The 23,416-nt window shown below is 39.0% G+C and overlaps 1 long non-coding RNA gene across 1 annotated transcript in view; it reads left to right on the top strand.

Annotated features, from left to right (window-relative positions):
- The window catches only part of LOC122794505, a 112,615-nt gene that overhangs the window by 9,143 nt on the left and 80,056 nt on the right, over nucleotides 1-23,416 (top strand). Inside the window, exon 2 of the long non-coding RNA XR_006363648.1 lies at nucleotides 2,750-2,827. This is a non-coding gene — a long non-coding RNA (uncharacterized LOC122794505). The remainder of the gene's footprint in view (nucleotides 1-2,749; nucleotides 2,828-23,416) is intronic.

Genomic DNA, 23,416 nt, shown 5'->3' with positions numbered 1-23,416 from the left:
ATTTATGTGGAATGTGTCTTTTCAACATTTTATAGATGTCTCTATGTGGTTAATAAACTATCGTCTTCTCGGATAAGGTGGTGGTACACTTATTGGAGTTTTCTGGCAAGTTCGCTTTTGAGTGGTGACTTTTTGTGGATATTCTGAAGTCACAAACACTTTTTATAATGCATACAATTTTCCATAAATGCATTAATCTAACCATATACACATACATTTCTAAGGAGTAATGATAACATAGGTCTATAAGGAGGAAACATTTCACAACACAGCAATGCTAGCAGGTGCAAAATTACCTTTGCAGCTACTTATGAGTCAGGTATAACTGTAATTAAGACCAGCTATGCACATACGTTTTAACTCCCATTTGTGCCATATATAATTAATCGGGTTCATTTAAACGCAAGGTTTTGGAATTCCATTTGCGCACGTCAGCATAAGTTCTTGAAACTTGGTGCATTAACCAATAGTTTGGGTAATGGGAAGGTGCTCCATGCAAACACCCACTAGGCATTGTTAAATGGGACCATATGTAGCACATGCCCATTATCTTCCAGTGATCTTATGACATGCCATAAGTGCCACTCGTAAACAGTGATTTTGATATATTTACTCATCAGACCATTGCTACCTGCAAACTGAGTGGGGCCTCAGTGAGCAATTAAATGAACTGTGACCTATTCAACGTATCTACATTGTCATTGAGATGGCTACTTCCAGGAGGCTTTGACATGTCTAGTCACCCAATTGGACCAAGGAGGAAACCACCCAGATGCTGACTGTCTATGCTGGAGTGGGGCATCGCATGAGACCCAGACCTCAGAATTTCATGATGATCGATATATGGAACTGAATTGTGAAGATATATGCAAATCTAACAGATTGAATTGCAGGTTCGCCACTGCTACAATGAACTGCATCAGAGGGATGCAGAGGAGCTTTGTCCGAGGATCAGCAAGGTGCCAAGACTGCCGGTGGATGTCTACAGTAAGTGTCACAATAATACACATACTTGAACACCCCTAAGGAATTCAGAGATAAAGCTGTGTCCCAGATATCAGAGACATGCCTTTTAAAACCATTAAGTAGCTCTTCTGACAATTTGTGCATCTGGATAATTAAGAAGGCAAGGTGACTATTCTTCTTGTAATTATTGATTCCCATGGGGTTTATTTACTTAATAATCATGCACATGATTGATTGTTTTTGTTATTTATTCATCATGCACACAGTTTATCATGTACATAATAATGAACATTTTAGATGTTTCTGTTTTCCAACATATAAGGGCATCATTTCACATATCCAGTATGGTCATGTATCACTGATGCCTATAGCACTTAGGCCGCTTATGACCACACATTTCTCCATTACCTATAATACTTTGTCAGTATCACCTAGTCTACCTGTCTGTGTGTGAATACTAACTCATAAATAACTTTGTTAGTTAATTATGCTTTACAAAGTGAACAATATTATTAAAGTCCTGTTTGTTTAACACAAGAGCACTGCATGTCCGACTGTCTATACATATCTTCCACGTCAGAAAGTTAATGACTTCTGGTAGTTTTGTGGAGCATGAGGGCCTCTTTTATGTGTTGGATGCTTCATCTTCATCTGTTATGTGCAGGAATACAGATACACACTTGCAATAGTAATTTGTTAACAAGGAAAATGTTATGGCTGTTAGGTTATCCTGTAACGCAACAGGCCAGTATGCAGATATCTTGGCTATGTGTAGGTTCAAATCCATGTAGGGGAGAGCTCTCATTATAATGATCATTTTGTTTGTCTAAAAGTTTTCAAAATGCTGCTAAACATACCTGCTTATTAATATTAATGGTTATTTTGAACATGCTTAAACTACCTTGTTTATTCATCAGATTTCTACAAACATCTCCATAATAGACTGCCAACAGCACCTCTTTTACTACATTTTTATGTGGAAAGCTTTGAGAATACTGATAAAATGAATGCAGAATATACTAACAGTTGCTGCTTAAATTTCATGTATAATTTTGTCATTGTTTATTAATTTGAATTCAACACCTTTCTCATACATACATCTGGAGGGAATGAGATGTTCAGATATACAGCTGGACTGCAGAATACGGACATTCCCGATTACAAGGATAATTTGGATTTATAATTTGTACTTTAACAATACCTATTTTATCCTCTTACCTAAAAATATTTAAATGTTTACACGATGTAAAGCAATTTGCAGTTGTCTGTTAACAGCAGCAATGTGTTACATGACAGTGTTCCACTCTCTGAAGTGTGAAAGCTTACAGTTGTGTTGTTGTGTGCTATGACCTCTGTGCTGACATGCATTCATGCTTGCAATTTTATTTTCATAAATGTACAGCATGTTGTACTTCTTGTAAAGCAGAAGCCATGATCCCTATTAGTACACATCCCTGCACATTCATACCTCCAGTTCTTTTAACAGAATTTCTGTCATACAATCTCAGCAAGATGGTTTAGCTAGGCAGAGAGATGTCAGAGTTAGAGTATGGACATGGGTTAGAGTGTGGACATAGCTTAGAGTTGCAGGTTTGAATCTCAGGTCCTCTAATTTGTGTTCAATTCTGTTACAATACATAAAGGACTGTGTGTGAAACATTCCAAACTGTATGGTGATTCTGCAATGTTCTTCAATTTAAAATTCAGAGAACATGAGCTGAGCAAGGCATAGCAATGTTATTTTCTACCTACATCACTCATATGTGTTTTTTACTTTTTGCAGGTTATGAGGACCATACTTGTAATAGTGCCCTGTGTGTCGAGTGGATGCACAGGATGGAGGAGCAGCTCAGGGAGAGAAGTATGTTGATTACCTTGTCTGATGTTGTAAATAAAAAAGATGTGATCATTTTTACAGGCTCGTATTTTTGCCATTACCATGTATGCTACATATAATACAGGAATACCCATTATTCATCTTTAAGGTAAGTGCAATAGTCAGACAATACCTGTGATTACAAGCATGGCATCCAAATCTAAGGATGTCATAGTATCACTGTACTCAGCTCTCATCAGACCAATAATTGAGTACAAAGCACCCTTTGGCATGTACCTTGCCAGGCACCTGCAACAGTTGGAGCATACTCAGAGGTTGCTCAGCAAATAAATACAGGGTATAACCAACATGTCATATGTGGAACAGTTAAAAGCCCTATCACTATATTCAGTTTCCTGTTAATGAGGAGTGATCTATGCCTGACTTAAAAGACAGTCTCTGACCCAGCCCTGATGGAAATGTCATATATTCGCAAAACTAACTGCACGTAGGTTACCCACTCCAAGGATCTAAACCTGATTTCTGGCATGACTTGATCATGTTGGAGAGACAGATATGTGCCCCAGAGATTGCCTCTCCTATGGAATAGGCTTCCTATTCACGTCAAGCAGAGTCCTTCTCTGACAATCTTCAAGAACAATCTGGACCAATGGATGGGAACTCGCAAATTCACCCCTGGGGTGGCAGCCATGTCCCTTATGGGCAGAGACAGTCTGTAAAAATTGTCAAAACTTCAGTTGCTGACCCTTGTTATCTTGCCCCTAGGGATAGAAATGTGGGCAAAATTTAGGTAAAACCAGCAAGACTTGTAAGAGCTCTTGAGAAGTTAGCTTAGTAATCTCCTATGAACCTATGAATTACCTAAAACTATGTTTACATATCATTTAGCAGCAAGCCATGTTTGCTGAAGATATGTTTTGTGTGTAGACCACAACCTAGATGACAGTAATTTATATGTAACTGTAACAGTCCTTTTGATTGTGATGTTTCACATACAAGTTAGTAGTGCTTTGCCTGCTGTTTGTAATGCATGTGTTGGCACACTTATATGTTGTTGGCGGACTGTCTGGCATGCCCTTCGGTTCAACATGGGTATTGCATCTGCCTACAGCACCTTTTATGGTTTGGTTAAAACATAATTGTATCCTGTATTTAGGGATGCTTATGCACATAGGCATTCATGTTCAACATTTTGAACTCTCTATTACACAATCAGCATGCAGCAGGGTAGTAATTGCTAATAACTGTATGTAGGGCACTGATACTTTTGTAGACAGCCAAGACTGTTTGTACAATATATACTATATGTTCATGTGTCACAGGCTGTTACTATGGTTATGATTGCACAATATTACTAGTTTAGAGAATGGGCAAACTATAAATCAGCACCCTGATTGGAGAACAAACATTTTCCAGCAGGTATTCATGTACAAGTAATGCCCCCTGAAAAATGAGTCTGCCACTTCATGGCAGCATAATCACACCTCTCAACCTCTTACTGCAAGAAGTCTGGACAACGCATGACAAAATGGGGGACAAAGGCCCAAAATAGGGACACATTTTAAATATTGCTCTTATAAACTTAGAAAGTTACCAGAATAGCAGGATTTGTGTCACCATACATTTTCTGAAGGATATGAAGTCTAAAACTCAAATGACTGTCATTATTTATTGACTTTAATCCTTAAACCATCCCAGTGATTTTTAAAAAACATGAGGCAAACATCTGGGCATTCTGTGAAAATCTGTACAGTTGACGCCTGTGATGTTGGGCCTCATAACACCCCTGGGTGGGCATTAATTACACATTAACACACATGCTGTCGGGCATTATTGCTTACGTGTTATGTTGCATCCCAAAAATTGATGTTGAGTGAGCCAATGACCATGTTGCCTTGCTCAATTCTTTTGAATATGGTTATTTTATTTCTCAGTGGATTGTCATCTCACTGTATCTTCATTATAACAATATGTTAATCACTGGCTGTTCATATGACTCATTACATGCACAGACACCTGGAATACAGTTAGCATTCACACACCAACATGAATGTGCAGGGCATACATACAAGACAACAAATATAGAAATGGTAATACTCTGAGACGATCAGCTGGTCAAGTTACTGAGGCATACAGCAGAAATATTAAACAGTGTAGGTACATCTCCTAACTTTTTAGGGCACAGAATCTGGACAAAGGCAACAATAATTGGGGGGACAAAGGTCCAAAAATAGGGACACTTTTTAGATATTGTTCTTATAAACTTAGAAAGTTGCTAGAATGACAGATTTTGTATTAACATGCATTTTCTAAAGGTTATAAAGCCGGAAACTGAAATGTTTGTCATTATTTAATAACCTCAGTCCTCAGTGATTTGCCAGAAAATGGCAAATTTTATGAAGAACGGATCAAAAATATGAGAAAAAATCTGGACATTCTGCAGAAATCTGGGCAGTTGAGAGGTATGAGCGCAGGTCACACTGCTACTGTTATGCTGTCATTTTCACAGCATTGCATTGTGAGGTAGACTCGTGTGTGTTGTGTGACACAATGTCGTGGCATGCTTCTGTTCAAATGTCAGGATATGAAGTGTGCTGGCTTTGGGTATGCTTGTCATGCATACTGATGGCCAATAAACAAATGCTCAAGCTATGTCAGGATTTCCACTGGTAAGCTATGTGGAGTAAGCTGCTCACATTGTGTGATGGATACAGTGGCCCTGACATGTTCCATTATTGAAGACATCCATAAGGGTAGATAATAGGACACAGGGAATGTGTTGTATGCATGAGAAGTCATCTGCTAGCAGAAAATCTGTTTATTCTACTTGTGCTACATAATTTTACATCATGAGAAGATGATTTTAATGACACCTGCAATGTATGCTGATACACCTTTATTGTCATATGCAGACATCACACATTGATGGGATGCTACTTAATGTCTGTTAGATTACAGATGTGCACATCATTTTCAGTTTAATGTCAGCTATGATTTTCACAGGAATGTGTTGCCTGATAGATATTTAGTTTCCATTGTTAGGGTTTTGATTACTGACATAAATTGCATGTGATGATACACTTGACTATGGCCATAATGTATTCTAAGGTTTCCTACTGACTGTTTTTGGTCTGTTCATTGTGTCACAGTGGGTATGTTATGTAGTCATGTAGTAGCAGGTATGCATATGTACTTTCTGTCTTGTGTTGTGATTCACCTTGACAGAGAATGGGACCCATGGATGCTCACCCATTAGATGTCAGAGATAAGCACGTGCCAGAGCACTGCCAGAGTCCTCAGATGATGATCACGATGGCGATAAGAATGATAATAAGGTAGCTGGACCTGCATGTGCCATCATCTGTGTTACATGCCCAGAGGAGACTATAACAGCCACCCCAACAAGATGATTATTGGGAACAGATCTGGTCGGTAGTGACTGATGTCTTTCAGACACAGATGAGGAGTATGCTGGGGAATTTCTTCTAAGATATGGCATGGACTATGTGGGACTTATTCAGGGAAATAGCCCAGGACATCATTCATGTTCATCCCCATCAGGGTGGTCCCTTAGCACCTAAGTATTGTCTGTGTGATCCACATCTGTAATACTGCCACCATGGTGTTTGCCATATCAGTGACTGGACTGTATAATGTACACTTGTGCATGCTTAGCATTTTGTTGCCATGCTTATGTGATACACATCCAGACTTACACTGCAGATGCCATGTGACATTTAGCATTATGTTTCAATGCGTGCATGACACAGATTACCACATTAGACTTTTATTCAGCATTCATCTGTCCCTGAGTTTTGGCAGTTAACAATCTGCTACTGCTGAAGCATTTCCACTGTATACATGTATGGTGATGACAGCAGCTCACAAATAACATGTTGACCATATTCCAGAAATACCACATTGGTATGGGTATGATTTCTGGAGTCCTGTGTCGTGTATGTGTAACATGAGGACATGTCCTTGCCCCTGTGTTTTGGATCACACTTGTCATGTTGTCACACTGGCATACTTTGTGTGGCATGTGGTGGCAATGCTGATACTATCTTGTGTCATATAAATGTATCTGATACATATGCACACTCTTTTACTGAATGCATACACCGTTGTAATGTAATGATAATTTATTCAGTAATGGCACAGTATTCTTTCTTTGGCCTATGTTACATTACCACATCCAGTCCATATTTACATAAATTCACAGATTTTGGTAGATGGTGTCCATATGCAATAATTTATGCATATGTCTCTGCACATATTCCCATCAATAGAGAGACACCACTGTACCTTGGATCTGTGAGCAGTCACTGACTGCAAGTTAATGTGTTGTAATGTTGCTAATGGGACTGTCATTTGTTCAATCATAACCAGAGTTAGTGACATATAACCACGGGTGTTTATTCCACATGTTGTTTTACAATGACATTACAGTATGTATGTATGTATATGTGTTACCAATTCTTAGCTTGCTTACCTATGCCTGTTGCTGCTATATGACTGCACAATACTATGTGTGTGATTTATTCATGTCCATTTCTGTTCATGTCAGCAATGCAGTCGGTGTACGTGACATACATACTTTGGCCATTCACTTCAATGCAGTTTGGGTTGATTTCAACAACACCCTATCTGGTATATACATGCATTTGCAATGTGTCATCTTACATATTGCTGTCCTTCTTTATTATTTGCCTATGGAACTTTAACACCATGTCTTCTATGATGTGGACCTGTGTTGTCACTGGTTAGCAATGACTGAGGGCAGTTGTGTGTTATAGGGTAATAAGGATCTTAGTTCCACCTTTGTAGTTATGTCATATATCTTGCACATATGCATGGTATATGTTCAACTTTGTTGGAATTCTCATTCATTTTCATGCTGTTGTTTTGTTAGAAGGTCAACTTGTGCCAACCCTGTGACCATTATGCAGATGCAGGACATATGCACACAAGTTGCTGGCTACTGCCTACAATATATCCTTGCTCATGGTATGCTTACCCAGTGTACATTGTTGACATTTACGTGCACAACCTGATATTGGATATATAGCATTAATTATAGATTTGTGACCATATATTATTATAACATGTCATTGGCATGTGTATGGGTATTGGCATTGCTCTCAAATAACTTCCTGTTAGGTCAATGAAGGTTATACATATACGCCTACACCTTTGCGTTGCCTTTGACATGTCATATGTGTGTGGCATATGCATTCCATTACGTGTCTGTACATATATTTGTGTTGGTAGCAACCAGTTTACTGTTTTGTTATAGTACTGCTGTTTGGCACTGTGCTTAGTTGTTTACCATTCACATGCATCATCAGAGGCTCTGTTCTGTCCTCTGCTGGAGAATACGAGGGGCTGCATTTACTTATCCGTGATGTTGCTTGGCTTACATGTGTATTGCTGGCAGGCTACTTGGATATTGGAATACTTATCCATTGTGTACTGAGATCCCTGTTTATTACCCTATAACACAGAACTGCCCTCGGTCATTGCTATCCAGTGACCAAAAATGCCTGTCTGTCTATAAACCTAGAGAAAACTGCTGGGTATTGTCTATACTTGTACAAGGCTGATAAAACCTGGAACTCCTTACCTGTAGCCATCAGATCTATACCCACCCTCCTATCTTTCAAAACCACTCTGAAAGACTTCCTAGCAAAAATCTGGCTCTGTTCTTGCTCAAAACCAGGATAACCTATATCCCTAAATGTGAGCAAGTCGCTTTCCATTCCTTACACATCCTTACTCACCCTTTTTCACTTACTTCCTTACTGCTATCTAATTCTCTTCTCTGACTTTCTAAATATACCATAAGGCTGTTTTCCCCTCACTTCATATTGCAATTCCTATTTTAACTTCGGCCACCTAACCTGGACAGAAGCACTAAAGGCGGAGACGTGTCCATATTCATTAAGGATATCCACACCTCCAGGCTAGTTATACAGCATAATGCATCCAAGATTATCCAAGTGCAACTAACTCTGGGCAAGACCGCAATCCAAATTGTAGCTTGCTACAGACCCCCCCACCATGCCCCAGGATTCCCACTCCTCATTTCTCGATACACTGGAAAATATCAGGGTACAACCCAACACCCTAATAATAAGCGATTTCAACTACCCCACCATTAACTGGGAAAACTACTGATGTACCAACTCTTTTGCTCAATGTTTTCTGGAATTCATAAATTCCAACACCTTGGATCAGCTTATCCACATCCCCACCAGGGGCAGCAATATCCTAGACCTGGTCATTACCAACATGGGTGACCGATGTTCCACACCAGAGGTCAATTCCTCGTTGGTCAGATCTGACCACAAGATAATCACCCTAGACATCCACATCCCACCCCCCACCCCCCATTAGGGAAACCATCATAAAAAATTTCTCCAAAGCCACCTTCACGCTTTATAAGACAGTAGTGTGAAATGATACCCATGCAGATGGACAATAGAGGTACGACTGCAGAATTCTACACAAATGCACTTTATAAGCACTTACATGAGTGCATGGATCATGCTATCCCTAACAAAACCAAGATGCTATCCTCCAAAAAAAAGGAAGCCAATCTGGTGGTCCTCTGCAATAAACAAATTCTACAACAGAAGAAAGAAACTGTTGCAAAAAAGAATAAAATACCATGATTGGAGGAACTCTCTGGTCAGCCTGAGTAAGAAGCTGAGATCCCTCATAAAATCCACCAAAGCTAGTTACAAAAACAAAATCATCACTGATTCTAAAGACAACCGCAAAGCACTTTATAGCTATGTCAAGAGTCTGAATGGCAACACTCTGATCTGCTCTGAGTTACAGCACAATGGCACTAAATATGCAGAAGCAACTGATATTGCCAATAACCTGGCAGATAGGTTCAGTGCTAACTTTACCCCCTTCTCACCCCATAATGGGCCCATTTGTATACCGGAAGAATGCAAAGTTCCTGTAATCATGGCTGCACAGGTAAAAACCACACTGTCCAAAGCCAAGAACACAGCATCCATGGGACCTGACAACATCCCAGGCTGCATTCTACATGAACTACAGAATGAACTGGCACCCCACCTAAGCACCATGTTCAGTCATAGCCTCACCTCAGGCTTTTTGCCCACTGAATGGTGCACAGCGACAATTATCCCACTCCACAAAGGGGGAGCCACCACTGACCCTGGGAACTACAGCCCCATTAGCCTAAAGAGCCTGGTTTGCAAGGCCATGGAACGTATCATCATGGAACTTATAAACAAACAACAAACTGCTGAAAATGAAAAACTGCTAATCCACACAAAAGAATCCTGAGTAGACCTGTATCACACACCAGTTGAGTCCAACTAGATCCACAAAAGCAGTATTTATTAAGCTCAAAAATTATAGAACACTTTTCGTTAATCCACAATAGTTTAACCTACCCACAAGAAACTGTAATACTTGGAGACTTCAACCTTGATTGGTCTTCAGTTAATTCTAACAACCCAGCCTCTCATATTAATCTCCATGGCTTTACCCAAACTATAAATACCCCTACTAGAACTAATAAACCTAACAACAAAGAAAGTACACTAGATTGGATTCTTGTTAACAAACCCCAACAAAATTACCTAGCAGGTACTTTGCCTGATGACATGAGCGACCATAACTTAACCTTTATCATAAGGCAAAAGAATGTCACTACAAATGCCCCTACCTACAGGACCTCACACAGTAATAAACATTTCAACCCTATTCTATTTAAAACTGAACTAAATGCCTGTAACTGGAACCCTCTAAAAAATATTCCCCTTGACGAAGCTGTTCAATATTTTAACACCAAATTCTTAACAATCCTAGATAACCATGCACCAAAAAGAACTATCAGAGTAAAAGCTAAACCAGCCCCCTGGCTATCTAAGGAAACAAGACAGAAAATATTATTCAGAAACAAACTCTGGCTAAAATGGAGAACTAGTAAATCTCCCTCAGATCATCAAACCTTCAGATACCTAAGAAATAGTACCAAAAAAGCTATTCTTTCTGATAAAAAAAAAAACTACTATAGCAACCTCCAGCAATCTAATCACAACAATCCCCAAAAATTCTGGGCAACTTTGAATAAACTTCTTCACCCTGGACAGACTACCACTCCCTCCCCCTCGGGGTCAGACAAAAATTCTTCCCATGAAACTGCCAATGCTTTCAACTCCTTTTTTACTGATACTATCAATTCATTAGCCTCTCACCTTTCTACGGACAATTCTAACGTCCCTCAACTTGCCTCTTCTAATCTACCAACCTTCATAATACAACCCATCTTCACCACCTTTATCCAAAATTGTATTCAAAAACTTAAACCGTGCACCCCATCAGCTGACCAACTTCCATCTGAATTCCTCCAAAAAGCAGCCACGGAAATAGCCTATCCCATATCTATTCTTATAAACAGAACCATTAAAGAAGGAACCATCCCTGATATCTGGAAAATCTCACATATTATACCCTTACATAAAGGAGGAAACTCCACAGAATATTCTAATTACAGACCCATTGCCCTCCTGTCTCCACTAGCAAAAATCATGGAAAAATGTATTCACTACCAGCTAATGAATCACTTAACTAAATACAACATTCTATCTCACTGTCAACACGGTTTTAGGCCTTTTCATAGTACTACCACTGCTCTCCTTTCCTTTACTGACTTCATTAACAAAAAACGCAATAATAATATCCTATCTTCAGCACTCTTTATTGACCTATCAAAAGCCTTTGACATGGTCAATCACCCCCTCCTCCTAAAAATCCTGGAATCTCTTGCTTTAGAACCAAACGCCATCCAGTGGTTCACTTCCTATCTTACTAACAGGAAACAGGCTGTCCTCTGGGATAACAAACTCTCCTCTCTTCTCCCTATCTCTCTTGGTGTCCCACAAGGCTCTATTCTTGGACCCCTTCTATTCTCCCTTTTCATAAATGACTTACAAGTAGCTATTCCCCAAGCTACTTGCATACAATATGCTGATGACTCCACACTTATTTGCTCTGCTAAAACCATCCCAGAGCTTCAAACTATTACTCAAAATGTATTCCATACAGTTGAAGCATGGTTCTTAAAACGCTGCCTACTTCTAAATGCCAAAAAAACCAAACTCCTCCTTTTCAAACCCACTACTAGATCCCCCCATTAGACTTCTCTATCTCATCTATTAATAACACCCTCATATCAGCCGACTCTTCTACCAAACTGCTAGGTGTGATGATCGACAACAATCTTACATTTGATTATCGCATAAACAATACCATTAAAACTGTAAATAGAAAATTGGGCTCCCTCTACAGAATTAAAAAATTCCTAACCCCAACAGCCAAAGCTACTTTGGCACACTCTCATCTCATTTCCACTCTCCTCTATGCCTCACCAATTTATACTAACCTGAAGAAAAATAATCTCTCTAAACTGACTAACACCTACAATAGTATAGCGAGATTTGTTACTGATAATCAATTCAGAACTCACCACTGCCTGAACCTACAGCAACTTCACTGGCTTGAATTAAAAAACATGTTGCTTCTTTCCCAACTTACCTTTGTCCAAAGAGCTTTCTATCTGCCTAACAACACTCCTGTACTCTCTAATCTCTTTACCCCTTATTCTAACCTGAATTCACTTTGCTCCTCTAGCAAACTCCTAGTAACTTTAACTAAATCCAATAACCTTGCTGGTGACTCCCTTTTCTCCAACACCATTGGTAAATACTGGAATCAACTCCCCACTGAACTGACTTCTATTCCATCTCCTGTCCTTTTCAAACAAAAGCTTAGAATTTACCTTAGAAATCACTGGCTATGTCCCTGCTTTAACCCAGACTGAAACCATATCTTCCACAATTTCCACTTCTCCTCTATTTCTTCCTCTCCTTTTAACTTCTATTTACTTCTAAGTTTTATTTCTCCACTATATAAGAGTTACCACTCTACTATCCTTTTCCTCCAAATTGCAATATTTCTGACTGTTGGGAGTTCATATAAGTAACTAATCTACTTACTCCATGTCTATTAATGTCTTTTCTTTTCTTTCTTTTACTTTCTTAAAATGTTAAATAATGCTATATAAGTTGTGCATTTTTATTTCAAAAATGTTGTGTGTATTTTTTGTGCAGGTGTGCACTTTGTGTGCAATTTTTAATCCTATAATATAATTCCATATACTGTTTATTCCCTCCTTATTGTTATGTTGCTCTTTTTGCATCCTATGTAATTGTTTTACGTCTTTGTGGAGCTTTTCTCCCCGGGCCTCTGCTGAAAATGGAAATATATCCAGTTAGACTAGCCCGGTTAACAAATGTAAAATAAAATAAAATAAATAAATAAAATAAAACTTCATCAGATACACACTTCCTTAGAAGCAAGAGTTTAAATAACCCACTTGTCACATCACATGGTCTACAACCAAAGGTTGTTGGGTGTGGCAGCTAACACTCCGAAAAGGAAGCCTTCCCTCTAAAGCACAAAAGCTAATTTTGTAACACCAAACAGAATATCCAGTTTGATAAAAATGTGTCAATGTATGCATATGAATGCATACAAGTGAAAGATTCACTGAATACAACACACTGCAGTTCAGAAATACAGAAATAAACAATGCATATTTAAAATACCAATAAAATACTTAAAACAAGTACTGTTTTTCAAACAAACAAGCAACCATGTTACTGTTACACTAAAATTTGATATAACAAGTGTTTACAGATACACACATTTTAACCAAGTCTAAAAAATAAATTGTTAGTGTGATTCAATGCCTTTTAAATAATACCCAAGACAGTACCACTATAACAGCCCCACACAGTTACTGACAGTAGTACCCACTGTTTATCTATTCAAACTTTTCAGTTTTAAAATGCACTTGATGGAACTAATTTCATTGATTCCAGGGTAATGGCAAGAATCTAATCTCAACTGCCATAGAAGTTCATTTCTTTCTAACTAAGTGAGTCTGATCCCCTCTCCCATTATTCAAAAATTGGTCAATAACTCTGAATAGAAAGTCATGACCTGGATGCTCCATACTGTGTCTTGCTAGGGCATTTTCAATCTTGTTTCGACCCATGCTGTAAATATGCTCATACACATGCTCCCACAGTTTCCTGTCGGTCTTCCCAATGTAAAATGCCGGGCAGCGTGTGCACGTTGCCACATAAACAACTTGTTTACTCTGGCAGTCGAATTTGCCTCTGATTTTATATTTCTGATCTCTTATTAAAAAGGACTGTCTAAATGCCATGTATTTGCAATACCTACACATATTACATTTAAACATACCACACCTCGTGGCTGTGATCATGGTTCGACTCTCCAAGATTTGTTTGAGATTATTGCCTCATCTGTAGACAATTCTATGTGTCTCAGGTAGTTTCTCCCTTAGCTATCCCTCACAATCATATCCCAGTTTTTGCGGATGACAGATACGATGTTCACTGCATCCAGGCTGTATTTGAATATGAAGCTACAAATACTCAACTCCTGTCTTAATTGTCTCGACATCTGGTTCATGTCCACAAACTTGTTTGTTTAGAATTGGTGGGTAAACACCCCTATCCCTTTTCATCTGTACTTCTTGTATTAAATCTTGAACTAGGTTAGACAGGTACCCCCTCCCCAAGAACATACCCTTCAGAAAATTACATTCATCAATAAGTTCCTCATTCCTGGAAACCATTCTTGCAGCTCTAACCAGCTGGCCCTTCACAACAGATTTTGTTATGTGCAAAGGGGTGACAGCTGGTGAACTGCAAGAATGAGTTAGAATATGTTTCTTTCCTGAAGATCTTGGCTATGTAGCACTTATTGTGGACATCTTTGATTAAGTCCACATCTAGGTACCCTATCCTATTTTATGCAAAAAACGATGTAAATTTTAAGAAGTCAGTTGTGGAGTTTAAATAACTTATAAGTTCCTGGGCGACTAAAGCATCACCCTTTAACACCATAAAGATGTCATCCAGGTATCGTGTATAGTATTGTATTTGATCCTGCCGGCAAGAGTTACCCAATACATATTCCCTTTCCCAGTGTGATGTGACTAAGTTCACCAGGCTAGCCCCACATGGCAAACCCATGGCTACACCTACTTTTTGTAAAAATAATTTGTTGTTGAATGTCACAAAATTATATGAAAGAATTATGTCAAGGAGCTCACTCACCAGTTGAATTTCCTCATTTGGTGCTTTTTGGCACCATCATGGAGACCACCCACTCTATACCCACCTCATGAGGGATAGATGAATACAAATCCTTAACATCGATGGTTAAAAAATTCAAATCTAAACTGAAAGGAATTTGGTTAATACTGTTAAGGAAGGACCATGAATCCTTAGATATTTGGGGTTCTTGTTGCACATATTTCTTTAGAATTTTGTCTACAACTTTGGCACATGCATAGCTAATGCTGCCCCTAGCGTCCACTAAAGGTTGCATTGGCGGATTGTGGACCTGTTTGTGAACCTTGGGGATTCCAAATAGTAATAGTAATGGAATCCTAGGGACTGGCATAATCAAGAAGTTAAAAACTTCAGTGTCGATTCTTGCTTCGATGAACATGTCATTGATGAATGACCTAATCCTACTGTTAGCGGTATTTAATTCATTCCTTGATACTTCTAAATAAGTATCCAATATCCAATGCTCATTATTCTATCTATATAGTCACAATTGTTCATCACTGCTAAACCACCCCCTTTATCCGGTTGCATAATTCTTATGGGGGGTCTGGCATAATCTTTCAAGCATTTGTTTTTCTTCCAGATGTATATTGTAAGCCCATCTATTACCTCCATTGTTACATCTCTCCATGACGTTACGCAAGTCTAATTCACACATTTGATCAAATAACACTAATGACGGGTGGAGGGGGGATTAAAAGTACTAGGAATATACAGCTGACTTCTTTCATTGTGTTGCTGACCCATTAAAATGCATAAATTGAGTTTCCTAAGAAACATCTTAAAATCTATCAGTGTTTTAGCAACATCAGCTCGTGCAGAAGGTACAAATGTGTACCCCTTATCTAAAGGTTCAACCAGGTCTGGTGGAAAGTCCATCTCTGAATAGTTAAAAATTTTAAAATCCAAACTGGAATTGTAAATAATGTCACATTGGTTTGTCTCGGCCACTGAGTTGTTATCTAAGTCTGGACTTAATTCCACCCATTCTTCATGTTGTTCTTTGCCTTCTGTCCTTGGGGTGCTGAATAATTCGAGGCTCTGATCTGAAAATTTGTCATATTAACCGATTGTGGCTGGTGTGGCTGTTTAGTATTATTAGCTATTCATTCACTTCTTCGTAGTGTATCCGGAAGTGAAGCCCTATCACCATTTGATGGTTCACTTAAATTCTCCATAACTTCACTGTTGGCCACTTCCTTTTCAACCTGATTACTACAAGCTAAATAATTGCCCTGTGATGTCGGTGGTTTGGGGTAAGCTGTCCCACATTCGTACTCTCTGATGTTTACGTTTTTTGATTTTAGTTGAGTTGATTTTACTCAAGTATTGGTCAATACTGCTGAAGGTATGCTCATACTCGAAGTGATACCTCTGAAAATCAATGTCATTCTTAATGTCACTATCCAGCATATTAATTTCATCTGTTAAAATGTTAACCACTTCTTGATAATGTGTACACATCAGCTCTAAAAGTTCTGAACCATGTCTGTCAAAAAGTTTAAGTAAATCACTGTGAAACCTTGACCCCTCAACCAGGCCTGTCGGAAATTGCCATGATTGCCATCTCACCTTCGATAACCACATCGCCACAACAGTCAGGAAATTCTTCTATGTGGCACACCTCATCACTAAGGGCTTTTCATCCAGAAAAAAGGAGGTCATTGTCCCACTGTACTCATCCCTCATTAGACCCATTATAGAATACAATGCCCCGTTTGGTATGTACCTCTCAAGACATCTGCAACAACTGGAAAGGCCGCAGAAATACCTCACTACAAGAATCACAGGCCTAAAGCAGATGCCCTATGCTGACCACCTTAAAAAACTCCAGCTATACTCTGTCGCATATCGTCTACTCAGAGGCAATCTCTGCTTAACATACAAGGCCATGTCAAACCCAGAGCTGTTGGACATGCTACACTTAAAGAAATCCCAATCCCTCAGAGCCACACGCTCCAGGGATCTAAACCTTGTCATCACAATAAACAAAACATGCTGGAGAGATAGGTTCCTGACTCAGAGACTCCCCAGACTCTGGAATAGATTGCTCATACATGTCAAGCAGAGTGCCTCTCTGGCCCTCTTCAAAAGGAACCTTGATGATTGGATGGGAGAGAGGAAATTCACCCCAGGGATCATGTCAGTTGCCCTGCTAGACAGGGGTCCAGGGAAGTAAATAGTGTGGGAAGAAATAGCCAGGAAATTGTTATGGCTAGGCTTGTATAGGCCCTAGGGCTGATAGCCTAGTACCAACCTATGAACCTATGAACCTATGACCTAAGGCCTTTAGGAATTATTTTAAGCCGTAAACATTCTTAAAAATAGGCAATTTAGCTAGTTTTTGGTTGAATAAATGCAGTCTTGTTGGCAAATCAGTTCTTACCTCGGTCGGTTGCTCCTGTGGGTTGTCGCTTGACCCCTGGTTAAACCTAAATGATCTACCAATCCATGTTTTAAAGTCAGGAGCTCCAATAAACCTCGGTTGATTTGGCTGATTTTGAAGTATGTTTCCTGCAATGTTCATTCTAGTGTCATCATTAAGAAATGAACTTTCAGCGTTCACAGTAACCAGCCCACCTGTATTCATGTCTTGGTCTGACCCAACCGTTACATCTGTTCTCATTCGTAGTCCACTTGAGCCACCTGGTCCGTGCACGGCAGCTCTGGAACCACTGTTGCTGCTAGTAATATTATTAGAAATAGGTTGCTCTGCATGTTGATTAGAGAAGGGTGCTGCATCAAGTCTTTTAGAAAGATTATCCACTTTCTGTGATAATAATTCGATTAAAGCTGTTAAATTACCCGTGTTCTCAGTCTGGGTTGATGAAGGTGGTGAACTGAGGCCAGTCTCTGGATCCATGAAAACACAAACAACAAACTGCTGAAAATGAAAAACTGCTAATCCACACCAAAGAATCCTGAGTAGACCTGTATCACACACCAGTTGAGTCCAACTAGATCCACAAAAGCAGTATTTATTAGGCTCAAAAATGATAGAACACTTTTCGTTAATCCACAATAGTTTAACTTCATCAGATACACACTTCCTTAGAAGCAAGAGTTTAAATAATCCACTTGTCACACCCATAGGTCTCAACCTCTTAAGAGGCCAATGTGGAACACAGACCCCAACAATGTGTGACAAATAGTCAAAATGTGGAACAACATATTTTCGCACTGCGCGAAATGTGCCTTCGCCATGGAGCATGATAGAACATCTTTAAAATTCAATAAGACATTTCTCAGATCAAAAACCTTTATCTGCAATACCATAACCACACCATAAGTAAATGAAACAGCATTTTACAAAAATAAAAATCAAATTTACTACATTTCCTACACAGACATTACAAGTCACACAAATGATTTTAGTTAGACCAAGTTAAATGGCATCCTGTCATATGTCAGATGTAGACTTATTGCCATGGAGCATGGTACTTAACAAATGCACTTGCAACACACACACACACACACACACACACACACACACACACACACACACACACACACACACACACACACACACACACCAATACTACCTGCATTTTACATACACCACTTTAGATGTGTTCTACCCCCTGTCCTACTGCCAGTTCTGGGCCTGGCAAAGATGCTTAAAAAGGGTACTTAAAACCAGGGCCCTCTGTACTTTAAAACCAGGGCCCTCTGTACTTTTACAAGAATGTGCTATTTAAGACATCATGCCTTAGAGCAGTTATCACCAAAGAATGCACAATCAAGTTACACTCTAAAGTTCTACCAGAAAACAAAATTACTATAAATAACTCACTTCTGACATCCATTCTGACATACCTCTCAACTTCTTAGTGCAAGAAATCTGGACAAAGCCCTGCCCAATGTACTAGGGGGACAAGCAGCACAAAAACAGAGACTCTTTAAATATTGCTCTGATAAACTTAGAAATGATGCTCTCATAAACTCTTGGCATACAGTTTCTGCAAAAAATTGGCTTTTACTTTCAGAAATGTACTAGGGGACAAGCACAAACAGACACTAAATATTGTTCTTATAAACTTAGAAAGTTGCTAGAATAACAGGACCTGACTTGGCATACAGTTAATGCAAAAAAAAAAAACAGCAATTATTTTCAAAGATGTCAGAGGAGGACGAGCAGCACAAACAGAGACACTTTAAATATTGCTGTTATAAATGTAGAAAGTTGCTAGAATAACAAGGACCTGAACTGGCATACAGTTCCTCTAAAATGGCACACAGACACTTTAAATATTGCTGTTATAAACTTACAAAGTTGCTAGAACAGGACCTAACTTGGCGTACAGTTTCTCTAAAAAATGGCAATTACATTTACAGATGCAGTAGTGGGACAAGCAGCACAAACACAGAGACACTTTAAGTATTCCTCTTATAAAACTCAGAAAGCTGCTTAATTAACAGCATCAGATGTCCTAGAGGGACAAGCATCCCAGAGATACTAAATATTGCTCTTATAAACTTAGCAAATTGTTACAATAACAGGATCTGTGCTAGCATACCAGTTTTAAGGATAGGGAAATACTTGCCTAACCATTAACCTTAACCATTAAGTCACTTATCTCTACCTATGTAAACAGCACCAGCAGCTTAATACAATCCACGGTGCAAACGATGATCCAGCAGGCAGCAAAATAAACATCAGCCTTCTGACCGGTCTCACTCCACCAAAGCAGCAGCAAGCACGGTCCCTGAACCTCAAGTCCGTTCAGCTCACTAACTCCTCTCCTAGCAGGCTGGCTTCCAAGTCCCGAAGTCTTCACCACAGCTGCTCCTTCCTTTTCCCTGATGCCGAAATTCCCGGTCTTCAGAGTTATTCCTTCCAAGTTGTTGTTGCAAGCAACTTGCAAAAAGTAAAATTGCTGATTCCTGGAAGCCTTTTCAAGCCATTATTTTGGTGTGAAAAGGCATCCTGGAATGCGATTGGCCTGTATTGGGGAGCTCTCATTGGCTTCCGTCCCCCTGAGAAGCTTACTTGATTGGCTCATAGACCGCATTCACGACTGGCTGCAAATGCAGTCTACGAGCCAATCAAAAACTGCGGAGCACAGCCAACGCTGTGTAATCTGGAAGGGCAGCACAGTTATGCATTGGTTTGTATACCGCAATGCCGATTGGCAGTAATTGCGGTATACAAACCAATCAGTATTCGTGTAGCGGAGCCACAGCTGTTCAATGCGGAACAGTGGCTTCGCTCATCATTAAATGCGGAGCATTCTGCATAATCCGGAGCACTTGGATGCTCAGGTCACACCACATGGTCTACAACCAAAAGTTGTTGGGTGTGGCAGCTAACACTCCTAAAAGGAACCCATCCCTCTACAGCACAAAAGCTAATTTTGTAACACCAAACAGAATATCCAGTTTGATAAAATGTCCAATCAATCCATCCATATGAATGCATACAAAAAAAAACAGAATGCAACAACACGCAAGAGAGAAAATAAATAATAAACAATGCATATTTAAAATACCAATATAATAACATACTTAAACAAAGTTTTGTTTTTCAAACAAACAAGCAACCATGTTACTGTTACAAAAAAATTTTGATATAACACACATTTTTACCAATTAATTAACAAGTCTAAAAAAAAAAAATAATTCTGTTATTGAATGCAATAAAAATAATACCCAAGACAGTACCAGTACCCCACACAGTTACCCACTGTGGTACCCTTTGTTTATCTATTCAAACTTTCTATTTTAAAAATTCATTTTGAAACTTCATTCGTTGATTCAGGGTAATGATCTCAATCTAAATAGAACTGCCATAGAAGTTCATTTCTCTCTAACTTACTAAAGTCTGGTCCCCTCTCCACATCATTCAAAATTGGTCAATAACTAACTCTGAATAGTTTTGACTGGAATGGCTTTGGTGATTTTGGTCAACCATAATTAACAGGCATGATTTGACCTCACCTTTTAATGAACCCAAACTAGGTTGGGTCCAGAGTTATAGGTTCTTTCTCTTTTGAGCAAGTTCCCTCTTTTTCTTGGACATTAGTTTCTTTCTCTTGTAATACAGCCTGTTTACACTAGGGGAACACAGGGTGGCTTGCTTTTTCACCAAGACCTGGTTTTAATCCAGTCAGGTACAGATGATTCTATACAACTGCTTAAGTGGTTATACAGGGCATTGAGGTATGCCTCTGCATAGCAATCCATATTATCCGCATTCGAGGGGGCTTTGAAACTTTTTATACCATCACTTAGTAGGAGCTAATTTGTCTTTTGAAAAATTGTTAAGCATTTTTGAGCTTGATGGGATTTTTGGTCTTATAATTACATTGAAGAAGACTGATTTACCAGGGAGGACATCACACAGGGGAGGGGGGTACAATACTCTCTCTTTTTAGAGAATGCAGTGCTCAGGACATTCCACCCTCTTGTGGGTGTGCTGACTAACTGTTCCAGAGCATTTGCATTGACAAAGTTCAAGAACCTCTGAGCCAGCATGTTTATGGTTGTGTATGTTTCCCAGTCAATGGCAGGAAAATTAAAATCACCCATGAGTAAGGTAATGGGCTGTATGGCAAAAGACTCCAGTAAGTCCAGGTATGTGGTATGCTTTTCCTGTTTCATGTTGGGGACCTAATGCTAGCTATGATGTGGTAGAGGGCTTTGCCTATAGTTAATTGGACATGGAGAAGCTCATACTGTTTGACCAGTCTTGAGATGTACTTATCCTTAATGAAGACAGATGCACCTAATCCTTTGGTTCTTTCATGCTCTGTTTGTGGTCTGAACGCATGTAAGGCATTGTAGCCCTCCATGGCCAGGATGCTTTCTGCACCTTTGAACCATGTCTCAGTGACTGCATGGACATCAGCATCTTTCTTCCAAAGTGAGGAGTACTTCCAGGACTTACAGCTTTTTGTTTAGACTCCTAGCATTAAACAGCAGTACCTTGAGTTTATCTAGAGAGGATTTTGTTATGTTGGGAGGTTGGTTATTTTGACACTGCCTAAAAAAGGCACAATGGGTGGCTAATGCCTTTGCCAGTATCCAAAAGCCTATAGGAGACAGGTGCAGACCAACTTTGGCAAAACAGCATGGCCTGTCAACCATGTCATGTCTTCATGTCTTCCCAGGCTGACAGATATTGGATCCCCTTAGAGTGAGACCAGAAGCTAAGCCAATTGTTAAAGTCAATTTTTTTCATGTTGTGGCATCATCCTTGGAGAAGGTAGAATGCTGCATAAGCCTAGACTTATACCTACCTGTGACATATAATCTGACAGCTCAGTCATGTCTCTCTTCATATAGTCCAGTGAGGTACATCTCAAGTCATTCACCCCCCTATGGACTATGACAGAGTCACACCATTACTTGTGGATGAGTGACTTGAGTGCTTGAGAGACTTGTTGGATCCTGGAACCTGACAGTCAGCTAACCATAACCCACTTCTAATCCATCCTGGTAAGGGGAACATCTGTATGTCTCACAATGGAGTAATCTATGACCAGTACATTACATTTTGTAATGTTATGCCTGATGGACTTATTTGTTGAGACACTGGTGTGTGTGTGTGTGTGTGTGTATAATTATGTGTTGTGTTTTTTTTTGCATTGTTATGTGTATAAGTGGTTTCCATGCAACCACAAACAAACTTAAACGATATGAAATGCTACCACAAACAAACTTAAAGATATGGGTACAGCAGTATACTTTAAACAGCTTATAAAAGTGTGATTATTCAATAAAAGTACTTCACTTTGTGTAAATAAAGAGTCACTCATTTGTATAGAATTTATAAAGGCACTAAAAACAAGATAAGTTGATTAATAAGTCCTCCAGCCAATAAAACTACAAGATGGCCTCACTTAGTATACATCATTCCTTTCCATTTTTGCTTCTTTTTTCCAACTTTTATTTTATTTTCCTTCTTCATACCCTTCCTCTTACTCATTTTTATTTGTTCGTTCATATTTTCTTCCACAAATTTATCTTTCTTATCTTCTTTGCTATAGTTTTCAGTATTTTTTTCAGCTAGTGTAATATAGGACAATCAAACCAAAAATGCCCATAGGCATTATATTTACTACACTTTGTTTCACAATTTTTACTTGCATATCCCCTCTCTCTATGTTACTTGCATCTTCTTTTTTTCACAGTCCTGACTTAAATGGATTTAATCTAAAAAGAAGGCCTTTGTCAGGACCAAACATCTCACAGTCCCCTCTTTCTATTAACGCTTATTATATTTTGAGCATGCTACATCCTTCCTTCTATCAATTTTAACATTTCTGACACTTCCCACTCCCCAGTCCACACATTCAGTTTCATGAAATACATTTTATATCATATACTTCTTTTCAAACAATTAAGGAAAAAAAAAACATAATTTCGACAATGTCAATGTCAGCTGTTTTTAACT

This window comes from Protopterus annectens, chromosome 2.part1 (assembly GCF_019279795.1).
Source record: "Protopterus annectens isolate FY-2018-M chromosome 2.part1, PAN1.0, whole genome shotgun sequence".
NCBI lineage: Eukaryota > Metazoa > Chordata > Ceratodontiformes > Protopteridae > Protopterus > Protopterus annectens.
The sequence above is the reverse complement of the archived record's forward strand: the minus strand, read 5'-3'. Positions and strand labels throughout refer to the sequence as shown.